Here is a 13,961-nt window from a genome sequence, read left to right as displayed (position 1 = left end):
AATTCTTGCTTCAAGGCATGCACTATGGTCATGTAAGCTTTGATTGCTACTAATAGACACTTCTTACTTTTGACCCTTGGGCTGGAAATAACAGCTTGTTGTTATTTTCCAGGATGAATAAGATTCATTTCTAAACATTTTAGAAATCTTGGGGCTTTTTCTCCTTATAAATAGACAAATAAATGGCCCCATTAGCACTTGCATTTCAGTGTCAGCCAAGGACATTTTTAAAATGTCACAGCTCAGGGTTAACACTCATTTTTGACATTTGGCCTTCAGATTTTTCTCCTTAATAGTCTGTTTGCTGCCTCAATGCCATAAATAGGTATTTAAGGTCAAATGTATCTCTTTTATTTATTGTCATAAGTTATAAAGTCCAAAAGTTTTAAATATTTTATATATTGTGGGTTATGAGACTCCCAATTTCTACACTAGTTTAAACTTCTTGAATACAGCGAGGTCTTCTGCTCAGGCCAAAATTGACCCTGGCAAGGACTGTCGTTAGTTGATTCCAACCTCAGGCTGCTCACCTTTTAGAAGATTCTCATGGGTTTGTTTTTTTAGAGTAGTGGAAACATTTTGGACTAGTCTTATAAGAGAAAATACAAATGCAGCTGATGCATGGTGGCATGCTGTTATATAAGAGATCAAATACATTGTCAAGGTTATAATGTTGAAGGTTAACTGACTGACATGACTGGGACTTAAGGTTTCTTTTGAAATCAGGATCACTTTCAGAATAGCCCCAAGTGATCTACAGAATGACCTCCAGACATACTGCTCACTTAAGAGGTGTAAAAAATATGCTACATCTAGGGGCATGAAACATTAAAGTTTTTGCTGGCTTATACCATCCAGTGAGAATAATTATATGATGGTTCTTTTAACACTAAAATGTTCAGTTTAATCCTGAATTCATGCTGTTTATCACCCATTCAACAAGCATATACTGGTAATCTTTTTTTTTTTTTTTTTTTTTTTTTTTTAACTGGTAATCTTTTAAGTACCACACTGGGCTCATTATTAGAGAAACAAAGAAAAAAATTGCTTTTCTCAAAAAATCTAGGAGCTGAAAGACTAATTTCTGTCTCACATTCCACACTTTGTATATGATTTGTTTTTGTCTTCTCCACTAGATTATTATGACCTTTACAAACCATTATAAGCCCCAGAATGCATACTAAGTCCTTAGCTGCCTTTCCAAGGGCATCCTGTATTGAAGCCACAGGTCTATCCTCACTCCAGTCCCCAGTGATGAAATGTGGTTTTAGATATTTCTGAGAAAATACAAGTGGCCAAATCCTGGATATCAGGACTCCATCTCCTTGGTCACAGCTGAAGAGACTAAGGTTGGGCACGGATCCCAAGGTTGGCAATTTGTAAGCTGAATAACAGCATCTGCCGTGGCTTTGAGCAAAAGCTTTGTCCTATTATGGACAGAGATGACTGGTTAGGTCAGTCACGAGCTTCCTCTGGGGAATTGGAACCAGTGAAACAAAGAAGTTGACTGTAGCCAGCAGAAGCAAAGAGGGGCACAGAGGGAAGATGGCTTGTAGGAATCATGAGGCAGCTGAAGCTCTGAATAAACAGACACAATAATGCATAAAAGACAAATAATGAAATGCTGTTACTGTGGCTGAAGTGATAGACAGAGACAATGACAAGCTCATTTAAAAAAATCGTATCAGAGCAAATTTTTAGAAAAGCAAAAAACCCGGCTTCCATTATCTCTAAGCAGGCTATGCAGCTGCTCTTGGATTTCATTTTTCCACTGTAGTCTTCTAATAAATATCCATTATTTAAAGTGAACTTCGTGACTCCTTGCCCCTTTCAATTGAAAGAGTCTAAAATATTTCATTACTACAAATGTGGAAAATATCTACAAGGATCCCAAATGAGTTACCAAAGCAGAGTTTAGGTCCTTGACCATGAAAAATTTGTAATATCATAGTTGGAAATAGAATGTGCATTAAGGAGAAGATAAACCACAAAATATAAACATATAGGCATGCATATGATCCATACTTGATCATTTCACAATGATTTATAGATAAATCCAAAAGTGAGCATAGGTGTGATATGTTCCTGAAAACAGCCATTTTAATCTTGCGTACCCAGGAGGGAATGTCTTCTCATCAAGAAATGTGCATGGCATTTCAAGGAGGAAGAACTCAGAGAAAGGACTGAAATATAAGAAATTATATAGAAATGTTGTCAAAGAAAATATGAGAGAATTTTAATTAAGTACCAGATAGGTTGCTGACATTACACTATATTTATGATTACACACACACACATATATGTAAATATACACACACACAAATATATATATATAATTGCATATATAGTCTCATTTAATCCTTATGAAAACAATGAAAAGTAAATATACTAAACTATAAAAATTAAAACAAAATTCAGGCTCAGGGATTTTGTAGTAACTTCTCCAAAGTCAAGCTTAAAATTAAAAATTACTTTATGTCTCTAAAACCCACATTCTATTATTTTATTTTATTTTTATTTTTTTATCTTGTTTTACTTTCAATTTAACATCTTTTTTTTTCAGATTTAATGTGTTTTATTGATTAAAATATTACATTTGTGCCAATTTCCCTTCCCTCTCTCCCCTCCACCCGGTGGCCCCCCTCCCTCCAGTTGTCCCCCCCTTTTAGATTATGTCCATTAGTTGTGCATACAGTTCCTCCCAACCTCTCTCCGTCTATTCCATTCCCTCCTACCTTGATCACCAATTCCTATATCATCTCCCTCCCTTTCCCCATTCCCCCTCCCTGTTGACCTCCCCCCAATATGCTTCCCGTACCCACAGTTCCTTTTCCACTCTCGTTGCCTGTTTAGTTTGCCTTTGTTTCATCTCCTTAGCTTCTGTTTTTTAAACCAGTCCCTTTAACATCTCATATAACAGTGGTTTGGATCTAATGAACTCTTTCAGTTTTATTTTGTCCTGGAAACACTTTCTCTGTCCTTCTATTCTGAATGACAATTTCGCTGGATATAGTATTTGTGGTTGTAGGTTTTGGATTTTTATTACTTTGAATATTTCTTGCCAGTCCCTTCTTGCCTGCAGGGTTTCCCTTGAGAAGTCTGCTGATAGTCTAATTGGGACCCCTTTGTACATAATTCTTTTCTTCTCTCTTGCTGCTTTTAAGATTCTCTCTTTATCTTTAATTTTTGACATTTTGATTATAATGTGTCTTGGAGTGGTTCTCCCTGGGTCCAGTCTCTTGGGAACTCTCCTTGTTTCCTGGACCTGCAAGTCTATTCCCTTTCCCAAGTCTGGGAAGTTCTCCTTTATTATATTTTCACTCAATTTTTCAAGTTCTAGTTCATCTTCCTCATTCTCTGGCAAACCAATGATTCTTATGTTGGGCCTTTTATAGCTGTCCCAGAGGTTTCTGATCCTCTCATTGTTGCTTCCCATTTCCTCTCGCTGCATTGGTTGACTGCTTGTTCCTTCTCCATATTCCAGTTTGTTGAAATGAACTCTGGATTTTTTTCCCTCACCATCTGTCTCGTATGCGGTTTTGTTCCTTTCGTTATGAAAGTTTTTCGCTTCTTTCTTATCTTTTTCCTGCTCTTTTGTGAATTCTGTAAGCCACCTGATAACAATGGCCCAGAACTGAGCCTCTGACAGGTTTCTTATCTGTTCATCTGTCAGGTTCTCTATCTGCTGCCTGGTGAGCTGTGTCACCGGGATTTCTATAGTTGTCTGCCTCATTTTGACAGATGCGTTTTGTTTTCTTGGGCCGGCTGTTGGGGGCGGTGCCTGTGTACTCGTAATGACCCAGCGACCGGCGCCGTTTGGCGTCACAAGTCAGCGACCGGCGCCTGTCCGCGACCTATTTCGCAGCCCTGTGGTGCTTTCTTTCTTTGGGGGCGGGGGTCCAAAATGGATTCACACAGTTATTCAGCTAGGAGACCGGGATCTGTCCTCCCGCCCCCCTGGGCCTCACTGTTCAAGGCGATGCGGTGGCCGTTCTCCCCAGCGCTGGGGTCGCGCACTGCCAGGGGCTTGACTGCCGCTGGGATTTTTCGCCGCCCTGCCGCTCCGCAAACAGCTTTGCCCTCTTTAACTCTTACCTGCCCGAATGGCACCGCTGGTTTATAACTTCATATGTTGGGCTTCCGTGTAGTTTTGTTTTCTGGAATTTCTAGTTATCCTTTGTTTTGAAGTAGTTGTATTCCTCTCTAGTTGTAGAGGGAGACTTAGTGTGTCCATCTAAGCCTCCATCTTGGCCGGAAGTCCACATTCTATTATTTTAGCAACATGTCTGCTCTTTACTTAACACAGACATCTGATGTCACTCTTTACCACAACCTTCTAGGAAGAAAATTCCAGGTAAATTTTAAGTGCTGTCAAGGAAGGAACTGTCCCCTTAATACTATTGGGCCCGGGGTATGCAGTAGGTGGTCAGAAAACACCTGTTGAACAACTGCTTTAACACTTAACACTTCACAAAAATCACAGATTACATCAAATCACCCTTGGCTATCCAAATGCAGCTTTGCTTGGCTTACTCTGGTTGCAAAAAACCAAACGTTTTCTTACTATTTTTTAAATTGAATTGTTTTTCCATTACCATTTAGCCTTATACACTCCCACTGTGATCACCACACTGTTGTCCATGTCCATGAGTCTTCTTTCCCTTTTGCTGAATCCCTCCACCCTATACCCTCCCCCCATAGCTGTTATCCTGCTCTCCATCTATAAATCTGTCTCTATTTTGCATGCTAGTTCAGTTTGTTCATTAGATTCCACATATAAGTGAAATCATATGGTATTTACCTTTCTCTGACTGGCTTATTTCACTTAGCATAATGGTCTCCAGGTCCACCGACGCCATCACAAAGGGTAAAATTTTCGTATTTATTTATTTATTTATTTATTTATTTATTTTTATGGCTGAGTAGTAGTCTGTTGTGTAAATGTCCCATAGTTGTTTTATCCACTCATATACTGATGGACACTTGGGCTGCTTCCATATCTTGGCATTTGTAAATAATGCTGCAATGAACATAGGGGTGCTTACATTCTTTTGAATTAGTGTTTTGGGATCTTTCAGATATATTCCCAGAAGTGGGATCGCTGGGTCAAAAGGTAGATCCATTTTTAATTTTCTGAGGTATCTCCATACTGCTTTCCACTGTAGCTACACCAAAGTACATTCCCACCAACAGTCCACACTCTCTCCAGCACTTGTTGTTTGTCAATTTATTAATGATATGGCCATTCTGAGAGCTGTGAGGTGAGATGTAAACTCACTTCAAACTTAATCTTGAGGCTTCAGAGACCGCATCTGCATTTGAAGCCTTACTGCCATTTCATAGCTATGCTGCTTTAAGGAAGTTACTCAACTTTGTTAGTCTCAGTTTCCTCAACTGTTATGAGTTAATAATAGGTAGTATATGTTAGTCATGAATATTAAATAAGATAGTATTATGAAATATTTATAATAGTGTCAGGAAAATGATAATCACTCAATAAATGTGAGCATTTTGAAGAAATGTCAGGAGCGTTTCATTCAATATTATTTCTATTTTTACCCTCTAGTAAAGATGAGGCCTTCCTTAGATCACTTGTGACTTACAAGGGACGTCATAACCCTGTAATGTGGCTGTATTCCTGGAGAGGGATGTTTGGGGTAGGGATATACCTGTCTTGAAGGACCTAACACAAGTTAGTAGGATGGGGGGATCCTAAAACCCCAGAATTATCTTCTGGAGGGCAGGCTCCTTGTAATATAGGTTTTCATGCTAGGTGAGCATTCTAGGAACACATCTGTGTCATGTACCAGCTGGTGGTGTTGTGAGAGGCTGCATTAGCTTCAGTGAATTTTTTAGACTCTTTCAGTGTGTTTGCCCATTTCATGATGGGTGAATTATGAGCACACCTGCCCACTGTGCTCCATGTTTAGTGGGTTTTGACCAAAAAAAGCATGACCCCTATGCTCCATCTTCCTATTCACATGATCTCACCCCAAGCAACTTTTCTTTTTGTTTCCCCAGGTGAAAAAAGCTTTCAAAGGGAAATGTTTGCTGAAGGGCAAGAGGTGAAACCAAAACTATAGAGGCACTAAAAGGCATCAAAACTGATGAGTTCAAAAAGTGTTTTGAGAAGTGGAAAGAACATTTCAATAGGTGTATTACATCAAATGGAGAGTACTTTGAAAGTAACTGAAGTTTAAACATGTAAGAATAAATACACAGTTTTTTAAATAAATAATTTCCAGGGTTTTTTTTTTTTTTTGGTCCCCTCCTTGTAAATATCATGCTTTCGAAAAGAGGACTTTCACTTCTGTTCAAGATGGTGGCATAGGAAGACATGTCTCACATTTTCACACAACTACACCAAATTACAACTAAAATATAGAACAGCCATCATTCAGAAGTGTCAGAAATGGAGTTGAATGGAAATCTGACAACTATGGAATTTAAAGAAACCACACCCATTAAGACTTATAGGAGGGGCACAGACAAGTAATGGGCTTGTTCCATACCTACATGTGGTAAATAAAAATCTAGGAGGGATATCTTGGGAGCAAGGAGACCCAGCCCCACACCAGGTCCACCAGCCCAGGGTTCCAGTGACAGAAAGATAAGTCTCCATAACTTCTGGATGCAAAAACCACTGGGGATCGAGTCAGTGGAAGAAACTGCTGGAGCCCCAGAGAGTTTCCCTTAAAGAACCCACACATGGATTCACCTACTCAGACTCACTCCCACTGAGCTCCAGCACTGGGCTAGCAGCTTGAAAGGTACCAGCAGCATGTAAGGAGGAACTGAAGTGTCTGACATCGAGGCCAGCAGAGGCTATTGTTTCTTTTTTAAACCCTCACTCCACAGAGCTGGGAAGCTGATACCATATCTAGGAATCCATCAACATAACTAACATATTTTGACCCACCTTAGATATTCTCAGAGACTCCACCCCACCTAACTTGTGGGCCCACCTAAGCAGCTTTTCTATATGAATGGTTGGTCTTGGCTTATGCTTCACAACTTCCTAAATCCTCTCAAACAAGAAAAAGCTGGCCTCAGTGAGCCCCAAGCCTGGAGCTAGCAGGAGCCAGCCTAAATTCACAGCTTGGTTTCACCTTGGAATCTCTAAGCTCAGCACAAGTAATAGCAACTCAGATTGCTTTCTAGCTCAGGCAGGGTGGCCTTGCCCTGTGGGGCTGACCTTGCCCTGTACCACCTGGGATATCCCAGAGCCTGCGCACCCAGTGGACAGCTACAGACCACATAAGAGCACCACTTCCCTGTCCCTGCACAGCTTATTCTCCATATAGAACAGAGGCTGGTGGTTGGTGGTCACAGCCAGTTGTTGTAGCTGACTGGCTTGGGTAAATCTCTCCCGTTGACCTGCCAACAGCAACCAAGGCTCAATTGCAAGAGGAGGGTGTACTCATCCCATACAAAAGGTGCACCTTGAGTACCCAGCTTGGGTGATACAGGAGTTTGTGCCACTGGACTCTACAGGACACTTACTACATTAGGCCATACTACCAAGACATGGAGTCTAAGCAGCTCTACCTAATACATAGAAACACAAATGGGGAGGCTACCAAAATGAGGAGACAAAGAAGCATGGCACAAATGAGAGAACAGATCAAAACACCAGAAAAAGAGCTAAACAAAATGCAGAGTTCAAAACACTGGTTATAAGGATGTTCAAGGAAATTAGTGAGGACCTCAACAGCATAAAAAAGATCCAGCCAAAAACAAAGGGTACATTACTTGAAATAAGAACAACTTTCAGGAAAACAACAGTAGAGTGTTTGAAGCTGAGAATAAAATCAATGATTTGGAACATAAGGAAGAGAAAAACAACAAATCAAAACAACAGGAAGAAAAAGGAATCCAAAAACTGAGGATAGTATAAAAAGCCTATGGGACAACTTTAAGAGGTCCAACATTTGCATCATGGAGTGCCAGAAGGAGAAGAGAAGAGCAAGAAATTGGAAATCTATTTGAAAAAATAATGAAATAAACCTGCTGTACTCTGGTGAAGGAAATAGACATGCAAGTCCAGGAAGTACAGAGTTCCAAACAAGATGTGTGCAAAGAGTCTCACTCCAAGATACATCGTAATTAAAATGCCAAACATTGAGGATAAAGAGAGAATGTTAAAAGCAGCAAGAGAAAAGAAGTTAGTTATCTACAGGGAAGTTCCCAAAGACTGTCAGCTGATTTCCCAAAAGAAACTGAGCAGAGTAGAAGGGATTGGTAAGAAATATTCAAAGTCATGAAAAGCAGGAACCTACAGCCAATATTGCTCAACCCAGCAAAGCTATCATTTAGAATTGAAGGGCAGATACAGAGTTTCCCAGACAAGAAAAAACTAAAAGAGTCCATCATACCAAACCATCATTATATAAAATGTTAAAGTGACTTATTAAAGAAAAAAAAGATCAAAACTATGAACAATAAAATGGCAATAAATACATTCTATCAACAATTGAATCCAAAAAATAAACTAAGCAAATAAGAACAGAGACAGAATCATGGATACAGAAAGCATGTAGATAGTTGTCAGATGGGAGGGTGATATGGGAGAATGGGTGAAGAGATGAAGGGATTAAGAAGTACAAATAGAAAGTTAGAGAATGGCCATGGGCATATAAAGTACAGTATAGGAAGTGGAATAGCTTAAGAACTTACATGCATGACCCTTGGACATGAACAAGGTATGGGGATTGTCTAAGGGAATGTGGAGTGCTGGGTGGAAGGTGACAAGGGAAAAAATCAGGACAACTATAATAGCATAATCAATTAAATATAATTAAACACACACACACACACACACACACACACATACACATAAAAGAAAAGAGGCCTCTGTGAATGGTTATATAAAAAATCTTTAGATTTTGTGAGGCATGCAGTTATGTTACAACTTACTCTACTCTGCTCTTGTGCTGTAAACACATTCACAAGACCACAGATAAACAAATGAGTGTGGTTGTGCTTCAATAAAACTTTATTGACAAAAACAGGTAATGGGCCAGATCTGGCCCAAGAGCTACAATTTGCTAACTTCTATTAGACATGATGAGGACAGTTCTCAGATAATGAGTATGCAGTTAGGATGAATACTTCCCAGATGTACCTTGAATATAACTATTTGATCAAGGCAAGACAATTTAAACTTTATAACTAAAGTTTCTCATGTATAAGCTGGAATAAACACTGCATAAAGCTCCTTTTAGGAAAAAGCTCTACCAACTCTTTGTATGCAAAGGCCTAGAAATCCCATGCAGTAAAACTGAAATTATTATTCTATTAAGATTCTTAAATATTCCCTCCTTTTCTTCTAAATGGAATCCTTCTTTGCCTACTTAGGTTTTCCTTTCCCACCTTGCCTGACTAATGATTTTGAGGTTTTACAACATGGAGTAAGTAGAAAGGGTCAAGGCAGGAAGATGAGTTCAAAATGCCAGGGACAAAGTTTTGTGAAGGATTCCAAAGGGAAAAAAGAGAGAATATCTAAAATATAGTGTATATAATAAGTGAGGAAAGTGGAAGGAAAATAAAGTAGTGAAGCTATGGTATATTTATTCTTTTTATTGTCTCAAAATTTTGATAAGAAATATTTATTTTGAATAATTTCTTGACTGTGACCTGTGGTCTTTGATCAGAAAATCATTCTGAGGCTGGATTACATGGGTGGTGGCTTCTTAAATATTATATATTTATAATCACTTTAGTATTTCCCCAAGTTGAGTAGTGAAGATGCTGATGTTACTTACACTGTAGTGGTGATTTCTATAAGCCTGCCTTTTGGTGGAGGGGCAGCATCTTCAGATAAAAAAATAGTAGTCAGAAGCCTGGCACTTTTATACAAACTGGAAAAACATATCTATCTTCGAAAGCGGTGTAATACTAACGATGACTCTTGAACAAAGACCAAATTTTTATTCAAAGCATCGTTAATTTCAATTTTCCCCTTCCCAGTTGAGTTGCTGCACAATTAAAATAATTCTTAGTGAGTTTTTTATTTTATTTTATTTCATTGACAACACTAAGAAGTTAAAGATTTTTTTCTTGTTAATCTTTACATTTTTTGGAGGTCTACATTTCTATTTAATCTTCAATCACAATATGATTCTAATTCTTATCAAAATTTTATTTTTAAAAATATATTTTCAGTCTTTCAAATGTTTCTAAGACTCCAAAAGGCTTATAGGAATTTTTTTTTTAATTTTTAATATTTTGTAGATTATGGTATTACAGTTGTCCCAATTTTCCCCTCTATGCCCCCTGCCTGGTACCCCTTTTCCCTCCAGCAATCCCCCTCTTAGTGTACGTTCAAGGGTTGTGCATGTGACTTCTTTGGCTTCCCCATTTCCTATACTATTCTTAACATTCCCTGTTTATTTTGTACCTACCAATTATGCTTCTTAGTTCCTGCATCATTTCCCCTATTTTTCCCCTCTCCCCCACTAACTGATAACCCTCCGAATGATCCCTATACCTACAATTCTGTTCTGGTTTTGCCTAGTATTTTATTATTATTATTATTGTTATTATTATTATTATTATTATTATCATTCATTTGTGATAGTTGTGAATTTTTTGTCTTTTAAAGGTTCATGGTTTTGATCTTCTTTTTTGTAAATAAGTCCCTTTAACATTTCATGTGAAAATGGCTTGGTGATGATAAAGTCCTTTAGCTTTACCTTGCCTGGGAAGCACTTTATCTGCCCTTCCATTCTAAATGATAGCCTTTCTGGATAGAGTAAACTTGGTTGTAGGTCCTTGCTTTTCAACACTTTTAATACTTCTTGCCAGTCCCTTCTCGCCTGCAAAGTTTATTTTGTGAAATCAGCTGACAGTCTTATGGGAACTCTTTTGTAAGTAACTTTCTGCTTTCCTCTTGCAACCTATCAGATGCAAAGTTCAAAACACTGGTGTTCAGGATGCTCAGAGAACTCATTCAATATGGCAACAACATAAAGGAAGGAATGAAGATCACTCTAATTGAAATAAAGAAAAACCTACAGGGAATCAACAGTGACGGGAAGGAAGCCAGGATTCAAATCAATGATTTGAAACATAAGGAAGAAATAAGCATTCCACCAAAACAGAAAGAAGAAAATGAAGTTTTAAAAAATGAGGATAGATTTAGGAACCTCTGGGAGAACTTCATATGTACCAACACCCAAATCATAGGGGTGCCAGAAGGAGAGGAAGAAGAGCAAGAAATTATTATTTTTAAATAATGAAAGAAAACTTCTGTAATTTGGCAAAGGAAATAGACATACAAGTACAGAAAGCACAGAAAGTCCCAAACAATTTGGACCCAAAGAGAACCAGAGCAAGACACATTATAATTAAAATTCCAAAGATTAAAGATAAAGAGAGAATCTTAAAAGCATCAAGAGAAAAGCAGAGTTGTAGGAATTCTTGGCAACTTCAATATGGCCTCCTGTCTTCCCATGTTTAAAAATGGTTCTCATCTCCAGAATCAACTCTTAAAAAATATTTTTAGAGCAATAGTCCTATTTAGCACTCAAGGCAGTACTTAACACATTAAATATTTTTGGAATGGATAAGTAAACGAATAGCCTTGGAGAATGATTCACATATATATCTCCCTGTAACAAATACTAAATTTGCATAAACTCCTAGTCACAAAAAACTAAACAATTTAATAGAACAAGCCAATGGAGTAGTCTATGATCCATTTAAAAACCGAGCTCTCTTCCAGGTTTAAGGAAAATGGAATATTGTTTCGTTTCAGAATTATTCTAGGTATTATTTACCATTGTACTATCAATCAGGTTTTGTGTGGAGTGTGAGAATAAGACATAGTGACATTTCTATATTAAAATATACCTTCTTACTTCTTATCTCTCTAATGCCACCTTCTATCTCCAAGGATTATACACATTGGTTACAGAATATCTGCAACTTTCTTTTCTTTCAGTTCACCTTTGGGATTCTCCTCTTGTTAGAAAGTAATGTTTCTTTAGAACATTCATTCTTAAATTAAACTTTTATTTGTCATGGGGAAGGTTAATAGTGTTTTGGATGAAAACAAAACGCTAGGCTCACTATTGTTATAAACATTCTAATGTTAAACCACTATCATGTTCTCTTATGTCTCAGAAATAATGCACCTTTTCAAATGCTAACAGTATTCTCTGTTGTAGGGCAAAGGTCTTCTCTACAGATAATATTACTGAGAACTAAAGCAGACACAGATATTAAAATGGTGATACTTTATTCATGACCATAGGCTGCTACTGATTTTTGCAGCAAGACATTTATAAATGCATTCCTACTTTCTTCTCTGTTTCAATGGACTCACATCATTATTATTAAAAGTACAACATGTAATAAGCAGATGATAAGTTACCTAATATTCACTGATTGATATATTCAGCAGCTACTATATTGCTCTTATGCTGTAGAGGCATGTGAAATGTATTCATGATAAAATGTGATTTATAAATTAAGTATAATAGTTGTTATATTCACTTTTAATTTATATTATAAAAATTATGATTTGAAATTATTAGAAATAGTAGAAATAGAATACTTAGAATAAATCTATAGTAGAATGAAATAGACAATGGGTCTGAAAAAGGAGTGAGAAAGACAATTGATTTAAAGGGAATATAAAATTAATAAATACCCGTTGAGCTCATATTATGTACAATGTGCTTTAATTATGTAAATAGTTAATACTTTAGAATTTAGAAAGATAAATTAAAAATTATTTTGATCGATAACCATATCAATTGTCATCAAATATAAATGTTCTAAACACACCAATTAAAATATAGAAACTTCCACAGTGGATGAAAAACCAGACTCTACTATATGCTATTGAAAAAAAACCTACTTTAAATAAAAGCACATATCTAGGTTTAAAGTAAAAGTGCAGGAAAAGATATATCTGGCAAAGACCAATAAAAAAATTGAAGTGGCTATTATATTATCAGGCAAAATAGGCTTTAGAACATGGATAAAGAGAGATACTGTGTAGTGATAGATACAGCAAACCACCACAAAGTTATATGAACTCTAAATATGTAAGCACCTGAGAACAGAGCTTCAAAATGCACGAAGCAAAAACTAATAGAACAGGAAGGAGAATTAGACAAATCTGCAATTGTAGTTGAAAACTTCAGCACTCTACCAACAAGTGATAGAGTAAGCATACAGAAAATCAGTAAGTGTTCAGCAGACCTGAATAAAATTATTAAGCAACATGACCTAATTGGTATTTATAGAAACACTCTACCCAATAACAGCAGAATACACATAACTTTCAAGTATACAAAGAATATTCACCATGATGGCTATATCCTGGGCCATTAAATGAGCTTTAAAATGTAACAGAATAGAAATTATGTAAAGAATTTCTTCCCATAAAATATGAAACTAGAACTCAGTATATACATTTTTAAATATAGAAAATTCCCCAGCATTTAGAAATTAGACAACACATTTCCAAGTGATTCATGGGTAAAACAGGAGATCCCAAGGAAAATTAGAAACATTTGAATTTAATAAAATAGAAAATATAGCATATAAACTTCTTGAGATATAGTTAAAGAAGTATGTAGAGAAAATTTTATAGCATTAAATGTTTATATTAGAAAAGAAAACATCTCAAATCAACTATCCAAGCTTAGTTTTCATCTTAAGAAACTAGAAAGAGAAGAATAAACAAAAGGAAGGAAATAATAAAGATGAGAACAGAAATAAATAATATAAAAAAAACATAAAAGCAATATAGAAATAAACAAACCAAAAGACACTTCTATAAAAAATGATTTTTAAAAAATTGATAAAACTTTAGCCAAATTGACCAAGGTGAGGGAAGGGGAGAAAGAAGATACATGATCAAGAATGAAAAGGGAAACATGATTGCTGATCCCCAGACATTAGAAAATTAATAAAGGGGACATTAAGCTCAACTTAATGAACATAAA

Source organism: Furipterus horrens, unplaced genomic scaffold (assembly GCF_987537825.1).
Source record: "Furipterus horrens unplaced genomic scaffold, mFurHor1.1.pri manual_scaffold_4, whole genome shotgun sequence".
In the NCBI taxonomy this organism is placed as follows: Eukaryota; Metazoa; Chordata; class Mammalia; order Chiroptera; family Furipteridae; genus Furipterus; species Furipterus horrens.
This window is presented reverse-complemented; position numbering follows the sequence as displayed.